This window comes from Frieseomelitta varia, unplaced genomic scaffold (genome assembly GCF_011392965.1).
Source record: "Frieseomelitta varia isolate USP_RPSP 00005682 unplaced genomic scaffold, Fvar_1.2 scaffold_637, whole genome shotgun sequence".
Lineage (NCBI taxonomy): Eukaryota > Metazoa > Arthropoda > Insecta > Hymenoptera > Apidae > Frieseomelitta > Frieseomelitta varia.
The window spans coordinates 27,487-34,039 of NW_025110409.1; the positions used below are offsets into that span (position 1 = coordinate 27,487).

At 39.5% G+C, this 6,553-nt stretch overlaps 2 long non-coding RNA genes across 2 annotated transcripts; one reads left to right on the plus strand and one right to left on the minus strand.

The window, feature by feature from the left end:
• Positions 1–359: 359 nt before the first annotated feature.
• LOC122534760 lies at positions 360–4,854 on the minus strand. The gene is made up of 3 exons (XR_006307985.1): positions 4,177–4,854; positions 963–3,241; positions 360–870 (listed from the first exon to the last, which is right to left on the minus strand). It is a non-coding gene; the product is annotated as an uncharacterized LOC122534760 (long non-coding RNA).
• Positions 2,002–6,230, plus strand: LOC122534761. Its single transcript, XR_006307986.1, has 3 exons — positions 2,002–2,094; positions 2,207–2,460; positions 6,036–6,230. It is a non-coding gene; the product is annotated as an uncharacterized LOC122534761 (long non-coding RNA).
• Positions 6,231–6,553: the final 323 nt, after the last annotated feature.

The following is a 6,553-nucleotide window of genomic DNA, read 5'->3' on the forward strand; positions in this document are numbered from 1 at the left end:
TTGGAAGAAAAACGTTAATTGATTGATTAGTAGGAAGATTTATAGTAAAGTAATCGTTATCAGACATTTGAACAGTTCTTTGAAATGCTATCGAATTCCTGATAGATTTACTGATTCCTAGAAACGACGTCGAATTTCTAGAAATTCGCAGATTTCGAGAAATGTACGTTACATTTTTAAAATTTTTACTATGAATTTTGTCTAAGTTTTTCTCCAAGATCTATGTGTAGAAAATTCGTACACGTCTTATTTTATTTTGGGAAAAAGGATCGGACGGAGATAGGTATAAGTTCATTCGTTTATTCAATTTTCCAAGATATACACATCAAATTATGTTACAGATAATAAATAAGGCTCATAATCATCGTATCATATATTACATTAAAATTGCATATACTTTGAAAAAAAACTAATTGCTATTCCCACAAGAAAATATTATCGGTGCAACGTAACGTTGCATAAAATTATTTATGAAAAAATTGCGAATTAATGGAATGACCAACGTTATCTCTAACGTCGATTGATTGGAGAAACTTCTTAAGTACCGTCGATCCTCCCATGATTTTCTCTCTGCTCATATTCATCTGTGACAGAAAGGAACGTGGCAATTAAATTAGATTAGATAACGAAAACGAGACATCAATTTTTCTTTTCCTTTTTAAGAAGAATCAAGGAGATTCGATCATTATTCTCGACATATGACAGAGTTAAACTTTCAGCTCTAATTAAATTTCCATATTTACGTTCTTTTAAATGCATTAAATTTAGAAAAGTTTGGATGCTTGCATCGATATTTTTCTAACTCTGCTTCTTCAAATTCACGCGTCAATTCTCGATAACTCTTTGCTTCTTCTGGAAATGTAATAGTACCTGTGTCAAGAAGGGAACAATTTAAAGAGATTAAAAGAAAAAAGAAAAAAGAAAAAACAAAAACGAAATATCGAGGACTTTTAAAAGAGGACCTGAAACTGGAGGAGTAGCCGTACGAAGCAGAGTCGTGTCGACCACTTAAGATTATTTTTACTGCAACTCGTAAAAATGAACTCTGAAAAAGACTGATTTACAGCACATACAAATAGATCTCGGTGGAGAAAGAAACCTAAATTCCATCACAACCTTCTCCGGTCGGTGAAAGTTGAAAATCAATACGTATTACACACCAGTCGTGTAGAGATTTTCCACGAAAAGTGTTCGAGTACTTTCGTGTGCCACAATGTGCGATTATATATCCGATCCGAAGTTTCTTATCTGAGATATGTGCCAAGCGCGAGGCGTTAAGCGAAAATACGAACGAATGGAATGAGCTGCAAGCTGGTCGAGGGCTGTTTCCCCTTTTCCGACGAGGCCAAGAAGGAATATAACAGTTCGCCGATGCCTGTTGCCTGTTAATTGCTAGCGGCGGCTCATGATAATTGGCATTTGGCAGAGAGTGATTCGAGATACGAGACAGCCGCTAGCTTCTCGGAAAGAATCCCTGTCTGTTTGTACGTTTTTCGCGTTGAATTCGCGCTGCCGACGCGACGTTTAGTCCTCTCTCGTCCAACGTCCGATCATAGATATACCGTTCAGAGACCCTTCGTCGTCCTCCTCCTTAGGTCGGTCGGTGTCTTTCTTCGTTCCCAAGGCCTTCATATTCTTTATCTTCCCTTCCCCTTATCTTTTGCTTTTGTTTCTTGTACGGAGGTTGACTTATTTATCAAAGCGACTCGGACCAAATTGCGAGTAAGACGATAGACAAGGTATTAATCGAGACTCTCGAGAGGAGTCAAGCTTTTTCTTGTGTTTCAAATTTCATTGCCCAGATGCTTATGTAATTAATCGTTGCACGATAGTCACGACAGAGGCAATTTGAGTATAGAAAAGAAAATTACTGGAAATATTAATAGTACATTCGTATATTCGATAAAAGAAAAATCTAACACGAAAATTTGTTTTCAGGGCACGTGGAAAGGGAAATACTGGACGAAGTTTGACTTGATCATCGCTGTGCTTATAATACAAGCTGATGTGAAGCTATCTCGTTCGTGAGGGTTAATAAACCAAAGGATTTATTTTCAGAAATGTATTTATTGCAAGAAGACAGCATAATCGTACGTAAGTGATTACGAGCACAGCTTTGCATAGAAGCTTCTTTTTTTATATGGTAAAATAAAAAAGAATCGTATACTAAAAAGAAAGTCATGAACACGATTGTTTATGATTCTAGAATCGATGAGAAATTGTCAGTTTTCTATTGTGAATTACGATGAAAAAAAAAGAAAAGAAAAAAGAAGAAGAAGAAACTCACGACGATAGCTGTGGAACGATAAACTGTTCGATCGGTGCCGACTGAGACTAATTACTACTCTGATTGTAACGTCTTCGGCCATTATCGTAATTTATAACGCGGGATCATTTGTTCGCGCGGTCCATCATTCGATGCAGTATGTGAATGCACACCATCGACAAAGAGATATCGAGGTAAAGAGAACGAACTACTTTTTAAAGCAAAGGGATTAGGTCAGTTTTAATTTTTACAAATCCTCCCACTCCCCGCTAAAATACAATATAATTCAATATAATTCTAATAAAAATACAAAGATACATAAATGAACCGAGAAAATTCAGACGAATCAACTCGTCTTTGATTGATATTGCTTCGTGATTAGAATCCTCCGATGTCTCTGAATATCCCGAAAAATAAAATGACGTTGAAAGTCGCCGACTTTCGTCGTCTTAATTCGATGACCAGGGAGGCCTGTAAAAGGCGGTGAATCGAGGCAACCGGCTCGAAGAAGGATCGAAGAAGGGTGGCGCACGTGCGTAACGCGCGACACACGCTCCTCGATCCTCTGGACTCCGGGCACTGTGTCTCGTTCTTTCGTGGCGCGGATGTGCGCACCATCGCACACGCGATTCGCTCAACTTGCCGAAGAAGGCCTTTTCTCGATCCCGGCCGCTGTTCGAGCCGCTGTTGTATCTCGGGGGCCGGCGCGGCGTCGTTGGTCGTCCCGCGAGGCCGCGAGGCACGAGCAACGGGCCCGAGCTTTTATCACAGCCGAATCGCCGCTGGCCACATGTGCAACACCGAGCAAAAACTTCCTCCTACGGTTCCTTTTCTTCTTCTCCTTCTTCTTCTTCTTCGTCGTCATCGTTCCTCTCCCTTTCATCTCTCTTTCCGCTGGTCCACTCGTGGCCAAGTTCTCTTCGATCCGGTCGCACGCGGGTGGTCAGTTCGATGTATGTACATGTAGTACACGTACTTAGTGTAACTGTATCTCCGTAAACAAGTATTTAGACGCATTGAAATTATTGCAATACGAAATACAAGCACCACCCCTGGCAGCAAGTTCCCGATCAATCACAGACACTTGAACGTATTTAACGATATCTTTTATATTTTCACGGAGATACAATTTAAAAAAATTGAAGCTCGGTATTGCCTTACTAATTTAAAACCGATTTAACGAAAGATGGCTATCAATGCAAACAGTTCGAGTTCATTTTCAAGTATCGAAGATATCGACGATCGGAATATATGAGAGCAAACGAAATTAATCAGATTTCGGAGCATCAACCCGTCGAGATCGTGGAAAGCTTTGGAGTCTGTTACAAGTGGGCGCAAGAATTTACGAGTTTTCCAGAAAATCGCGGTTCGACGTTTTTACGACATCGTTTAACGTTCACGCTCGTAAAAATCTCGCTTGAAACCGATAACAGCCACAGCTTCGATCGGACGAGTGGTCGTTTTTAAATAGCATTTCCGCTGCTTTCCATTTATTTTTCTTTCTTCCTTCTCGAGCTGATTTCCTTCTCACGGAAAATGCCCCTCGTTGACTGATTTTATTAAATGGGTGCGAAGGTTCTCTCGACAAAAGTTTACGCAATAGAAATATAATAAATTATGCTGTTTCTTTTTTTTTTTATATCATAAATAATTATCATTTGCATGAATCTGAATGGGAAATGCAGGAGTAGAAAGAAATTTCTATTTAGACATTGACTTATTTTCACCCATGTTTCTACACATGTCTTTTATTTGTAGAGGAGTACAATTCTAGCAATCCATAGCACTAAGAACCGATAGAACTTTTGTAATTCGCCCAATACCACCGAATAAATTTCAGAAGAAGCATTGAACTTCAGAAGATCCACAAAGCTTCGTCGAGTTTTATTATTTAATATCAAATTACTCACCGATAGAATTTACGATCGAAAAATGGTAGTGGCTCGAGGTGGACGAGGCGTTGTGGGTCACCGCAACTGCTCGTAAAAGAGCAGCGGACTTGTTTCGTCTAATAGCTGAAAACATTGTCGGGTCGTAAGCTGCCACCGTCTTTACACTCTCCTCGATAAATTTTCTCGCAGTCCTGTCAAAACTAACGCCAGACCCTGCCGAAAGAGGAATGAGGAAGGGGAATAAATCTCGCGTGATTTTCGTGGTCGTCGAAACACGGCCAGCCGAAACACCGAGTCGAAACACGAGAACAATTTGGGCCCGTCGCGTGGCCCAATTTGCCAAGGATTTCTTTTACGAGCCACTTCGTAAAGGTTGCTCGAAAGAAATCAGGGAGAAAACGGCGAAGCTCGTTCCTTCTCGCGGATGCACTTATGTACGTACGTTCTCCAGTCCTAGACTATGTCGAAGGACAACGATGCACCGATGATCCACGATGAACCTGAAAAAAATATCTTGAAAAAACAGAGAGAGAACTCTGGTTGGCTTCGAGAAGCTTTCATTTATATACCGTAGGTTTAATAAACTAGAAATCACGTTTCTGAACGTGTACACGTCTTTTTAGTATAGTCTTTAGCACGCTAAATCTATTAATTTAGAAAATCTTCGAATATTATATATTTTTATGCGATCAAATTGTAACACATTTTTATTTGCGATTAACTAGCGTTAAAACGGACGTGAACACGCGTGTTAAAAATTACACGAATTTAGATCCACGATGTATATTTCGTGGTACATCACCTTGCAGGCAAATTCGCTCTTGAAGGTCTCTAAAGTGGAGAAGCAAAAGGGGTTAGAATCGGCTGGTGGTCGAGCTGGAGGACACTCTTGGTCGGGTTTCCTCGAGCTGTCAAGAATGTGACGTGCCAAGAGGGCCCCGACCGGCGTGGATGACTGTTACGAGAAGGATATCGTCTAGAATCTAGAGTTTCTCCTCTTCTCCTGTCTGGCTGCGTTCTCTCAAAATTCCGTGGCCTGCTGCCTCGAACAGCGTTTGGTTTTTCTTACGTTCGGTTCGTTTGACACTTGATAGCGCTCGAGCATGCATACACGGTTGCCCCTGGTTGCAATAGCACCACCACGCGTTCCGTGCTCGCGCGGGATAGCCTCCTCGCGAGCCATCTTCTTTTCGCTTCTTCTGCCTTCCATTCCTTCTTTCTTCGTGCTTCCGCTTCTCTAGCTCCTTCCAGCCAGCCCTCCGAGCGAGAAGTCGGTTTCTTGCCGGTCGCTCCTCTTCGCCCGATAGCATCTTTCTCGTTTGATAAATCGCTACCGGAAATTCCGACAAAAAACCACGTTGCTCGTTCGTGCTCTAGATACTCGATTGACGGCCAGCAGCCTGCATCCGCTTGTTTTCCCGAGCGAGTGCCACGACAAACGTCGGGCCTAATTTTTCGTCGATTTAAATATCCCAACGAATGACATGACGAGATAAATTTTGGTGGGATACTTCATCAATGAAGGAGTACAACGATTTAAAACAGCGATTGACGGAAATTGGGATGACGAAAAATTCATTATATATTTGATTATTTACATCTGTTTAAAAGTATTAGAAAAAATTGATCGAAATATATTGTTTAACAACATAATATATGTGAAAATAAATATCTTTGAACAAAAGAAACTCAAGATAGTTAAAGTGGGGACTTCACTCTTTAAAATAATATCAAGTTAATTGTTCTACAATTTTTTTTTCACAAAATTATAACAGTTTAAAGTATTGACAATTTTTCATCTAGTGTTCTTTTCAAAGAATTCCTCACGAATTTTGTATATTTGATTTAGACTAGAATTTTATATTTTTTATTCCCAGTTAACATTTTGTGCGAAATGCGCGCGTATTGGGTTTAAATTAATTAAAGATTGCAGCGCCAATGTGCGGTGAAATGCGGAATACACTTCCTGCGATTCTCGAACGTAATCGATATTTCTCACGATCGATCTTTAACTGGAAATTGGCGGTTAAAAATGGCGGAGAGTAGCATACGTCACCTGTAAAGAAGGAAGTATTGTCCAGAAAAATCATCCTGGAAGTGTCACCCAGAAGTTCTTAGGTAAAAATTTAAATCAATACTTGTTAAATTTCTACTTGTGTTATTAATTTTTAATATAAAACGTGCATTTGCGGCTTCAACTCAAGGTACGATTTAACCAAATAATTATTACACATAATTTTCAATAATTAAAGAAATAATAGCATATAAACATTTAAACAGAACATATTGTGATAAAAGTTATTTATAATTTTATATTAAAATTCAAATCTAACCAGCAAATATTGTGACCTTGTAATATGATTAGCTTTTTATATATATACGTATATATATGCTT